Source organism: Convolutriloba macropyga, chromosome 3 (assembly GCF_964194025.1).
Source record: "Convolutriloba macropyga chromosome 3, txConMacr16.3, whole genome shotgun sequence".
In the NCBI taxonomy this organism is placed as follows: Eukaryota; Metazoa; Xenacoelomorpha; order Acoela; family Convolutidae; genus Convolutriloba; species Convolutriloba macropyga.
In genome coordinates, this window is record NC_134470.1 from 9,918,635 (window position 1) to 9,931,134 (window position 12,500).

At 32.8% G+C, this 12,500-nt stretch overlaps 1 protein-coding gene across 1 annotated transcript in view; it reads right to left on the minus strand.

Moving 5' to 3' along the window:
- The window catches only part of LOC142335916 (uncharacterized), a 112,649-nt gene that overhangs the window by 48,123 nt on the left and 52,026 nt on the right, over positions 1-12,500 (minus strand). The window lies entirely within an intron of this gene.

Here is a 12,500-nt window from a genome sequence, read left to right on the forward strand (position 1 = left end):
GGTATAGTTATGAAAACAGCAAGAGGAAAAGTAGAACTAGAGTCATAACAACCATTTGAGCGACACGCCGATCCTTAAGATGGATTGTATATGACGTTCATTTCGTGAAAACTTTGCATCAGTTAGTATTGACTCGCAATTGAATTGAAAATTGATTGATTTAGTTCTCTAATCGCCGCAAGTTTTTCAAATTCTTCTCGGATTTCCCCTTTGGGTTCAAAATGATTACAGGAAACCAAAATGATTACAGGAAACCAAAATGATTACAGGAAGCCTCAGAGAACGCTTATTTGAAATGTCTTTTGAAACCTTAATTTTGAGATGTTGTATTTCGGTAACAAATACTCCTGAAAAATGTTTTGTTTTCTTAAGACCGAAAGAGGAAACTTCAATCTTCTCCTTAAGCATTGCGGTGGTTCACAATCTCTTCGATTAAAAAGCGTATTCAGCTCCGAATGAAAAACTAGTCTCAGCCCCTACAACTGCATACTTATTTAATTGCAAGAAGACCAACTAATAAAAATTGAAAATATTGAAAACAAACCGAACTGCAGACTACCATAACTGTCACCTCTTTGCGTTGATTATTGATTAGCTTGATCCAAAAAAGATTTATCCGAGCTTTACAGAGTAATTAGTTTTTCTTGTCTTCACAATGCATCTTTACGTTTTTAATAAACATTGTTCACTATTACATTTTGCTTCATTTAAAGATGTACTGCAGAGAGTCATTTAAAGATGACTTGAGAGTCTTTATAACAAGCACACAGAGTTTTGAAGACATTTAAAAAATAGCACTTTTGGCACATCTTCAAGTTTTACCATTGGTTTTGCAGTAAATTTCTCGAGTAGTTGTAATTAGGGGCAAATTTTGATGAGTAAATTTTCATCCACGAAGCTAACGATGTATGGAGCAGATTATACATATTCAAGAAATTGCTTTCTTGCTAATTGGCAATGTTGAACAGTATTCTTGTTGAGCATTTAGTTTTTAGCCGATTGTCAAAAGTTGCAGACTTTTGCAAATTACAGACAATCGATTTAAAAACCAATAGATATAATTTTCCTATAGATAAGATACGTTTTTTTTTATGTAGCAGCTTTTCTTTGATTTTTTGTCATAGAAATTTCATGGTTACCTCTGTATGCCCTCACAGCATTCCCTAGTGACCATATCAGAATAATGAAATTCTTCTTACATTTGTTCTACAAAGCACTTTGGGATCTCTTCCGTTTATGCCCCCAAGCTTTGTGAATGCATATTAATTGCAACTCCCAGACACACGTGCCAAATTTTTACATAATGATTTACTGTGTAATGACACGTGTTCTGTAACTGCGGGGTGAATAAAGAACTGGGGGGGGGGGTGCACAAACGGTAAATATCTGCCCTTTGTGTTGCGTTTGTCTTAGTTGTATACACTCGCCTCTCTTGAGAACAAAACTCCTCTAAGAACTAGTTGAAAAAATTTAACTTGCAATATTTTTCTCAAAAACAAAAACTCTTCTATGAACTGGATTCAAAAAATTTAATTTCGCAATTTTTTTCTATTAAACTTAGTTTTTGATGTGATTTCCAATTTTCGTCCTGTAATTTTGAACTATAATGATTTTAAAAAATTAGTAATATTCCAAAAGCCTATTTTCGTCGAATTCTTATGGTGTTTGATTTTCTCTATTTTTTGCCTGTGCGCGTGTGAGGACCAGGAGACTGAAATCTATTTTACGTGTTTTCGAATCAATTTTCATAAAGTTAGTTAAACTATTATGGAATTTTTGTACATCTGTTGTCGTTCCAAATTGGTTTTGCAGTAAATTTCTCGAGTAGTTGTAATTATGGGCAAATTTTGATGAGTAAATTTTCATCCACGAAGCTAACGTTGTATGGAGCAGATTATACATATTCAAGAAAATGCTTTCTTGCTAATTGGCAATGTTGAACAGTATTCTTGTTGAGCATTTAGTTTTTAGCCGATTGTCAAAAGTTGCAGACTTTTGCAAATTACAGACAATCGATTTAAAAACCAATAGATATAATGTTCTTATAGATAAGATACGTTTTTTTTATGTAGCAGCTTTTCTTTGATTTTTTGTCATAGAAATTTCATGGTTACCTCTGTATGCCCTCACAGCATTCCCTAGTGACCATATCAGAATAATGAAATTCTTCTTACTTTTGTTCTACAAAGCACTTTGGGATCTGTTCCGTTTATGCCCCCAAGCTTTGTGAATGCATATTAATTGCAACTCCCAGACACACGTGCCAAATTTTTACATAATGATTTACTGTGTAATGACACGTGTTCTGTAACTGCGGGGTGAATAAAGAACTGGGGGGGGGGGTGCACAAACGGTAAATATCTGCCCTTTGTGTTGCGTTTGTCTTAGTTGTATACACTGGCCTCTCTTGAGAACAAAACTCCTCTAAGAACTAGTTGAAAAAATTTAACTTGCAATATTTTTTCTCAAAAACAAAAACTCTTCTATGAACTGGATTGAAAAAATTTAATTTCGCAATTTTTTTCTATTAAACTTAGTTTTTGATGTGATTTCCAATTTTCGTCCTGTAATTTTGAACTATAATGATTTTAAAAAATTAGTAATATTCCAAAAGCCTATTTTCGTCGAATTCTTATGGTGTTTGATTTTCTCTATTTTTTGCCTGTGCGCGTGTGAGGACCAGGAGACTGAAATCTATTTTACGTGTTTTCGAATCAATTTTCATAAAGTTAGTTAAACTATTATGGAATTTTTGTACATCTGTTGTCTTTCCAAATTGCACATAAAATTTTCATAAGAGAAGAGGTACCCTGTTCAGGTAGAGGTGTGCGTTTTTTTGCCAAACCCCTCCAACCAAAAGCCTTCAGCTGTCCTATCTAAATAACAATCAAACATTTTTGGTTTACCAACAAATCTTTTTCACACTTGCTCTTTTTTTCGCTCATTTTCTACATTTGTTCGTTTTTACCTCTTTCTTACCTTTCTTTGAGAATCAAAAATAAATATTTTTTATTCATATCATTTCTTTGAAAATCTGGGGAACTAAGAAAAACATGTAGCAACTGTTCTGCATCAGACAAAGAGAAATACAACTCACCCACAAAACCCAATTTTTGTGACGGCTTCGATATTAGCTTGTTATTGATTAGGCAACTTTAATTAACTCGTACTTGCAATAAAGGAAAATTCTCCATTACCCAACTTGCTTTACTAATTGTCGATTATAATCGTTACTTCCCACCACGACAAAAATTTCAAAAAATATTTCATCGATGTTATTTATTAGTTAAACTTTATTCTCGTGTAAGCAAACTGCGTCTTTTTTATTCTCGTGTAAGCAAACTGCGTCTGCAGATATAAATCAGTACATTAGATAGTTTTTTAAAGTGTTTGAGATGGTAAGGTTAAACAAAGTACGTAAATTTTTACTCTTACTGCTGAAAGTGTGAGAAACGAGTGAAAGGCCCAAAAAGCCGTTTTGGATCGGTATTGTTGAACATTCATTAGTTTTTGTTGTTACTTTTCAGAAACTCTTAAAAATGACTATATTTTGTTTTGTTAAGGGTATATTTTTTGGTTTGTCATATGATAGTGAAAAAAATGAGCCGGAGGGTTTTTCCGTCCCAAATATAGGCAAATTAAAGATTAAATTGAAGATTAAACTATAGGATCAAACATTTAATTTGAATCTTTTAGTAAATTTTAAGAATCATAAAAAAACTTTCAATTTATCTTATTCTATGAACACTAACCAAGTTGTGTGCGTTTTTCGGGCCAATTAATAAAAATGGGAAGGCATGTTTTTGCTTCCACGCGCATTGATCAAATTATTTATCATGTTATCTTCCATTATCGGTTTTTTAACGTTGGTAGAATTTCTCAACTACCTCTTTGCTCTCTTGGGTTTGTTCTGACAAGCATGATATAGAAAATTTTTAGTTGTGTATGATAATTGAAATGCATTAAAACCCAATGTTCTTTAGGATAAAAACACCAAGTCGAATTTATCTTTCGAGGTTCATGCCTCCTCATGTTAATTGCCTTAATTGACTTATGTTTCTACTTCGTCAACACTACAACAGCTTTAATTTTAAAGAGCTACATTTTGCAAAAACTGTGTTATATAGCAAACACTGTCAACTTGCTCTAAGCTAAAAATTTTGTGGTTTCTCGCATTAAAATTGCAAGAAAATTGATCTTAATTAACATCTGTTGATAAATGCTGTTTGAAATGCGGTTTTAAAGTACTTCTTGTTTTTCTTCAGTTTCGGAGCTTCTTAAAAAATTTATGGACTTTGAGACTTTAAGAGTTTAAAATATGGTTTTCTTATTAATTTTAGTTTTCTTGCAATTTTAGTGGGAGGAACCAAAAAATTTTAAGCTTAGAGCAAGTTGACAGTATTTGCTATATATTACAGTTTTTGCAAATTGTAGCTTTGTAAAATATAAGCTGTTGCAGTGTTGACGAGGTAGAAACATAAGTCAATAAAGGCAATTAAGGCGCAACTACTGCGAAACTGGAGCAGTACTGGATTCGAACGAGCTTCTCTTTAACTCTATTTTAGTGTGCTACCCATTACAATTAAACAATTAAACGGATCTTAAGCTCTCGAACTTGGGCATCTTTTATAACCCGTTCTCACGTTCTTTCTTGTTCCTCAAAGCTTCATCTCTCTAGCCAAGTATAAGTTGAACAAGTAGAGCCTCTTGTTAAGCTATTTCAAGATTATCTAATGCAATTTACATTTGGTTGTTTTCTCTGAAACTTCAAACAGTATCACTTTCTAAATACAAGAAATATTCATTAAAATTATTTAATTTCTCAAAAAATAATCAATATTTTGTATTATTTTTGACCTGTTTTTTTGTGATTATTACTTAAAAAGGAAGAGAGAGTCCAAATACTGATAAATAACAAACCAACATTAAAAATAAAAGCTGCATAAATTGTTCAAATAAAATGGCGTCTCTTATCAGTTTGAGCTCGGCCTCACTCTTAACTCGATGTCTCTCTTTAGAAAGTTTTCGATTCCAAATTGTAACGTTTGATTCGGGTAGCAAACTCTTGACAATGAGGACAAAATTTGCATCCACTTGAAAGCTTTTATTGCCAACTATTGAATTTCCGTTTAACCTGGTGTTATTTTGAGCTATGACGTCAGCATCTGCGCAACATCAAATGAAGTGCAAAAATGATAACGCAGAAAAATCAACCCCAGTCGAGGCATCAACTTTATGAAAAGACTTAATAAGTCAGGGGGGGGGGGGGGGAGGTAATTGTTGTCTTAATTTTGCGCACTCGTGCATGTATGTGTGGGGGGATAATAAACATTGTCAAAAATTACATAGTCAAAGATCGTATATCACTCTGATTTCACAATTCCAGTTCTTTCATTCAAGGACGATATAATATTGTTTGTTGAAAAAAATAGATCCGAACTTTTAACTTTTAATTTAGGGCTTAGCTTACAGACGAATTATCGCTTAGTAACAAATTTGAAATGGGCTACTGAAAAATGACAAAGCTACCTTCATTCCGTTGTTCCTATGTATTCTTCGTAAAGTAAGTGTATACCGTACTACGACTACTACTAGTTCTACTACCCGGTTTTCCCGCTTTGTTTACCAAAAAAATATTTTCCCTGTTTTCCACGCAAAAATTCAATATTCCCGGATTTCCTACCAAGAATAACGAGAAATTGTTATATTCCCTGGTATCCCCGTAGGATTTCAGGGATTCGATCCAGTGGGTAGTAATTCTCATTACGATAAGTGGGCCCAAGTCAACTAGTGCAACAATTTTGCTTGTGAGATAATTTTTGGAGGGTTCCAAAATTTAAGAAATTTCTCTAGTCAAGATCCCAGTTCAAAATTTTCCTAGTCTGGAAGATGAACGGTTTTGTTCAAAAATCTGGCACAAAAGAAAAGATCTCTAAAAATCATGCTGGAAGAGGATTTTGAGGATTCTGCTAAATTTGATTACTTGAGCAGAATCTACTAGAATAATGGCTATCTGGCAAGATTGTGGCAAGGAAGTGATCATTCTGCAAGATTCTGATAAAAGTAAAACTGTGCAATCCAGTTGAGCGGTATTTCAATTGGCTGATATCTAATCTGACCGTTTTAGATAATCAAAAAAACTATTTCCAGTAAATTTGATCAACTAAACAAGGAGAAAACATGCGAAGGCTACTGAGCAACGCTCGATAAACAAAATTGTTTATGTGTTTGTATGGCGCATGGAGCACCTTGCACGCTTGTTTCAGAATTTTTTTGTTCCTGTTATGCCGCAGTACACTTATTCACTGCGACTGAAACATTATATAAGTTTATCTGAGGATTTAAGAATCGTGAGGAAAAAAGAGTATCTTGCAGAAATCTAGCAGAAGAATGGTTTTATTGTATGATTCTGACAGAAAAAAAAACGTTAAATTGGAAGAATCCGGATGAAAAAATGGTCACCTTATGGAATCTGGCAGCAAATTCTGCCAGAGGATGCATCGCCTTTTAAGAATATGCCAGTCTGCCAAATTCCTACAAGATTACTAACCACTCTGAACTAGCGTTATCACGAGTGCATTTTGAGGACGCCCTAAGATTGAGATCTTGACTGTTTTACACCTGGCAGTCCCCCAACACAAACCTGGACTTTCGGATCTCCGCAAAACACAAGAACCCCATGCATGCAACGGTAAATTATAATTCAATTCGGATGAATCATAAATGCCAATCAATTGTGTTTAAATATCAACAAGAACCACAATTAATGCACAATAGTCTTTTACAAATCTGAGGCCTTCAGAACTCTTCGAAAGAAAAGTTCGTGCAAGCAGCATTTTCGAAAATGTAGTTTCCTGAAAAGCTACGGAAAAAAAATACTCAATTGCTCATGTCTATGCATCCTTTTTGCTAAAACTTCAAAATACCTATCGCACAAAATAAACAAAAACAATTATCTTGGGTCAAAAATCAGCTTTACTGAAAATTTGATGTAGCGCAGCGCAGCTCACATTGATTGTATTCGCCTTCGACATGGTAAGGGACTACTTTTCCATTAGACAATTTACGAACTGCGACCAGTAATCTACCGCCATCAAATATAATTTCATCTCTTTCCCACTTTTCGTACGATATTTCATCGGTTACGCAGAGAAAATCAAAACAGCCACATGTAAATCGAGGTCTGACAAATTTGTTCGCGTGAAATATTGGCCAATATTTACTTTTATGAAAATCTGCTACGTGGTTAAGTGGTTTGTTCATACATGATCCAATGCATAAAATGTGATCACATATAAAATTTGTTAGCCGATCTGCTCTCGGATAGCTGAAATATTTGCACATTTTTTCGAGTTTTTTGCGCGTTAATTTTTCCTCATCAGACCAATCTCGCGCTTCATCCATAACGTCATCAAATTAGATAAACAACATAATAACTTCAACTTTTACAACGAACAAGATGAAAAACGCATCAATAAATTGTTTTGATTTGTTTAAGACTTAATAGATATTTTGTAACTTCAGCGTAACAAATGAGAAAGTCTTTCATTTTCTGTTTTTGTTTTACAGATACAAAAATATGCTTGTGTTTAAAGCTTTTACGCTATTAAAAATTAATTTCTTGTATTAAAAGCACATGGTTAAATTTTTAATAGTTCTGTGAAAAGAGACCGTTTCAACATTATCCGAGATTTAGTAGAAACTTGACGCAAGTGTTCATTTTTTTAACACATGTATATAAATTTGTTCAGTGAAAAAAGCAATGTCGATAAACATGCAGACAATAGGAACGGAAAAAACAGGAAACATTATTGTACAACTAATTTTTTTGAATTGCTTGAGTGTTTGACTGGAGAACAGGCTAATTGAAGAATCTGTTAGCGCTGTTCAAATGTTTTGCTGGTTTGGCGAACTGCAATTTGATTTTGCCAAATTCCAATTTTAAGACTCTAGTTCAGCCTTGATTTTTCTGTCAAGACTTCGATAAAAATCTGAGGATAGCAAATTTTTGCAAGAAGTAGTGACTAGAGTAAACAGACAATGTAATTTCAGAGCTACCAATTTGTTGCCGAGATGTCACAAAATTAGAAGATTCAAACAAATTAGACCTATTACAACAAGAATATATCCACAAAAACCAATTGGACGATTATGAACTGTTTTCTATAACAAAAGCGCAAACATTGAAAATCTTTACTGTCAACTAGCAACATAATTAAATGTCTTAATAAAAAATTTTCAATATATCAAGAGTTTAATTTACAATTTTTGATAACAATAAATAAAGAAAAATTTGTAGGAGTAATCTAAATCATTGAATAAAAAGTTTTTGAAAATTCAAGTATGATTCTCAACAGTAGAACAACAAAGATTATGAGAAAATCGAAAAAAAGGTGAAATGAAATGCTCGCTATTGGTCCAAATAATTCCTCTGTCCAAGAAGCAATAAATAAAAATTTTGAGTTAAGTGCAGTTTGATAGACGGAAACTGACTGGAGATATTTTATCGAGCTGCATAAAACTTTGTATCGTTTTTGTATTAATTTTGTTTATAATGTCTATCAATTTCTATCTCCTAAAATTTGACCATAATTACTCATAAGTAACAATTTTTTGTTATGAAAAGGGACAAAAACGTTTCAGACAAACTATTTGATTTTTCGGCAGTTTTATTTTTTTTTAAAAAATTGGTCTTCAAATTAGTTTGAATGCATATTGTTGAATGATCCTAAAGGCTAATAGAAACCTTTAGTTGAGCATTAAATTTGCGTATTATTATTATTTATATTATATAATAAAAAATTGAGTTATATCCATTTTTATATCTGTCATAAAGTTATAATTATATTTATAGTATATGATTTGGGTATTGTTATTATAACAAGTGGAAAAGACGCAACTAATTCAAAAAGAGTTACATTATGGCAAATAAAGATCTCTAAAAAAGGTTAAAAGAGGCCGGAAGATGACTAAGACAATGTTCTATCGTATTTGAAGAACCAAAGTGTATGAGAGTGTCGAATATCATTTGAAATTGAAGTTAAGGGTACAATCTTGCAGATTAGCGACAGAAAATTTTCTTCATAAAAAATACAGGATTTGAAATAAACTAAACGTCTTCTTCTCTGTTAGCGAAGTAGCCTAATATTTATAGCGATCTGATTCCAGTGTCTAAAATTATATTTCTAACCAAGTCAATTTTTTGCACTAAACTTAGTGTCTTAAAATTGGACACTTAATTTAGGGCAAAAAATAGACTTCTACATCTTGAAGTCTAATTTCAGTCTTTCAAATTAAGCTCTCGGCCTTGCAATTCTAGTGACCAATCAAATCGTACCATGGAGTCACTAATATACAATTGAGGCATTTAAACAGACAATTTGAAACGTTGATTAAAAGCTCCAAGCATTGGTTATGGGTTGAGAAGTCACAATTTAGCAGGAAATCAGAAATCAAGAACAACATTAGCGCAAATTATATTCCACCTTAAACGTTAGCTTTCGAACAAATAATGGTTAGTTAAATTGTTTAATTTACAGAGAGGTTAGAATCTTCGGAAAACCTAAAACCAGTTTTTTACAAAATGAATATAGATAAAAAACACTCGATATTTGGAATTAACATAATTGTAAAAGACCCCAAATTTTGCCGCCTTTTCATTTTTTTCCGTCAAACCGCTTAAAAGCCAATATTGCTCTAAGATCTCGAAACCAAACCACTGAGGAAATATTTTCTCTAAATTCACACTTATTCTATAAAAAACTCATATAGTTTAATACTGGGTCACCGAATGAGTAAAGGATGTATAGACAACAATTTTTGGAGAGTTCATCCCTTCATTTGTTGTGACCATCTTTAAAAGTGACAGTAAACCACTGATCAAGGTTACCGCAACCTGAAGAAGCCTTCAATACGGACAAAATCGATGACTTTACCCTTGAATTTTTCTCTAGAAAGTTTTCGAAGATAAGTTTTGATTGAATATATTATGTCTACAATTTTAAAAACTAATGAGCAGTCTTGAGACTGCATAATCAAAAATGTCAAAATGTTCACTGTTCCGAGAATGACGATTATTATTTTTTCGGGGATGAAAAGCAAATTCCGTTTTTCTCTTACCATAGCTCAAAACTTTTTCTCGCCTCTTGAATAAAAAATGTGAAGCAATGAAACAATTCGACAAACCCATGCTGCTAATACTTTATTCTCTTCAATTGTACCTCAAAACAGAAAATAGTTTTTTCTCTTGTAAATATTACATATCATACATGCCGTTTAACTCCTGCAGCAAAAAAATGCAAAAAGTACAATTGCACAGTTACCAAATTTTTCGTTGGTTTTTAATAACTGTGAAAAGGATATTTATTCTGAAGGCCCCATTAGTTCGTTATTTTTAAAAAAAAATATAATATGTCAACTTAGCTTTCTACAGAAACTTTGCAATTGAAAAATGGTGTTAGCAATGATTTCGATACAAGGAATGTCAGTGGTTCATTCTCTATCAATTCGTTTTTTACATACATCTAGTAGTCAAGGCTAGATCTAAATGGACAAAATATGGGAAAAAACTCAAAAAAATGGAGGATTATTAGAAGATTTTAGGAAATCAGACTTATTGTGTCGTTTTTGTCATCGTCTACCGAACTTTTTGAAATCATGAGTATTTTCTATTTGTTCGTAAGTTTAGATCTTGCCATACAGTAGTATAAAAAATGTAGAACGCTTAGTTAACATATTCATTAGTGGCCCTGTTTGAGCTGAAAAACCATTAATTGATTATAAAAAATTAGAGAATTGAGACGAGTGATGTCAATCATGGCTTAAAGTTGAAATTCTTACACAAATTCTCCGATTAATTAACCGCATTTTTTACACGAATTTGTTGCTTAAAAAAATCAAAAAATAAAGGTCTGAAAGTTCGGATCTTTTCCGTTTGTGCCCCCCGTACGTTATGCGCCCCCCCCCCCCCCCCCGTTACAGAGCACGAGCACAGTTAAAATTACAGAGCACAGTTACAATAACAAAGTAAATCACTATGTAAAAGTATTGCACGTACATATCTGCGGGATGCAAATAAAATAAAATGCGCCCACTAAGCTGGGGGAGAGGGGGCCACAAACGGAAAAGATCCAAAAATTCAAAAATTCCATCAAAAAAACTTCACTGTAGTTATGAATCTCAATTGGCTATAAACTTTCAAAACCTAATTTAGGAAATTTAAAGACAGAGAAATTAGTTCAATTTGATCATGTATCCATCTTTGCGAGCTGGTGACTTTATTTTAAGTTCAAAACTACATTAATTTGAATCACAACTTGTTGCTGCTTTCAAAACACTGGGAAACTCATATCTAGATCTTGTCTATTTTTGCCAATTTTTGAAACTTCGAGCATACAAAACTCGGTCAATTTTTAATCAGTAATTCACAGTTGAAACTGAATTAAATTGTTATTCAAAAACAGAATATTCAGTCTGCAATTCAGCGAATTAGAAATTTCACTTTTTTCAGGCAGGGCAGAGCAACAAAATCTAGCACTAGGGTTGAAAGCAGTAGAGAAGACGTAAATTTTATTTCCATCGTTATTTTTTATGTTTTTCGGCATCTTGTGCTCCCGATTAAGTTCGAAGTTTGAAGATCTCAAAGACTAACGCTCCAAATTTTTTGGTTAAACTATTGTAGAGCTTGTTGGATGAGCAATGATCTTAATGCGAAATTAAATATGATCACGTTTCTAACCTATGAACTGTTTTCGCAGTTTGAACTCTAAAATTTCTTTTGATAAAACTTGTTTCTGCCTCCCAGAGCAGTGAGAGCATGATAATAATAAATTGTTCTCAGATACTATAAACACAATTTTTGTATCTAAATGTATCTGAAAGGACACCAATAAGGCATTAAGCCCGTCAAGTGGTGCCTAAGAGCAAATTGTTTCTTTATGGGTTGTATGATTTTCTTTACCTCCAACACCCATCCCCCGAACTAAATCAAAAGTTAAAAACTGAACTGGAAAAAACACATTTCATCTTTGTTTTTATTACAGAAACAAAAAAAAACACCAAAAGAGCGAAGTCTTACCAAAAAGCCTTTATGAGTTCCTCGTTGTCACAAATATAATTATCCTCCAGATCATGAAGTAAATGCGGCAGTTGTTTGGATTTCCACTGAATAATTTTTAAGACAATGCTGACATCCCATTTCACTAAAACATTAAACAGTTTGCGTAGGCGCCACTGAAGAATTTTGCTTTCTTGCTTAGTGCCTTTTGACCTATTTTTAATTGTTTTGATTCTTTTTGAATCATTAGTAATAACTTCTATTTCATCTTTGAAATGACATCATTTAACTCTGTGTTATGTTGTTCATTTCTTATAATTTTACTCAGACACTTCATCAGTTCATAAACATGCAGTTCACGTATTGATAGTAAACGATGCTTTTATGTCTTTTATGAGTCTTATGTTGTTAATTGAGTTAAACTTTTTAACACCAAAGAGTATTC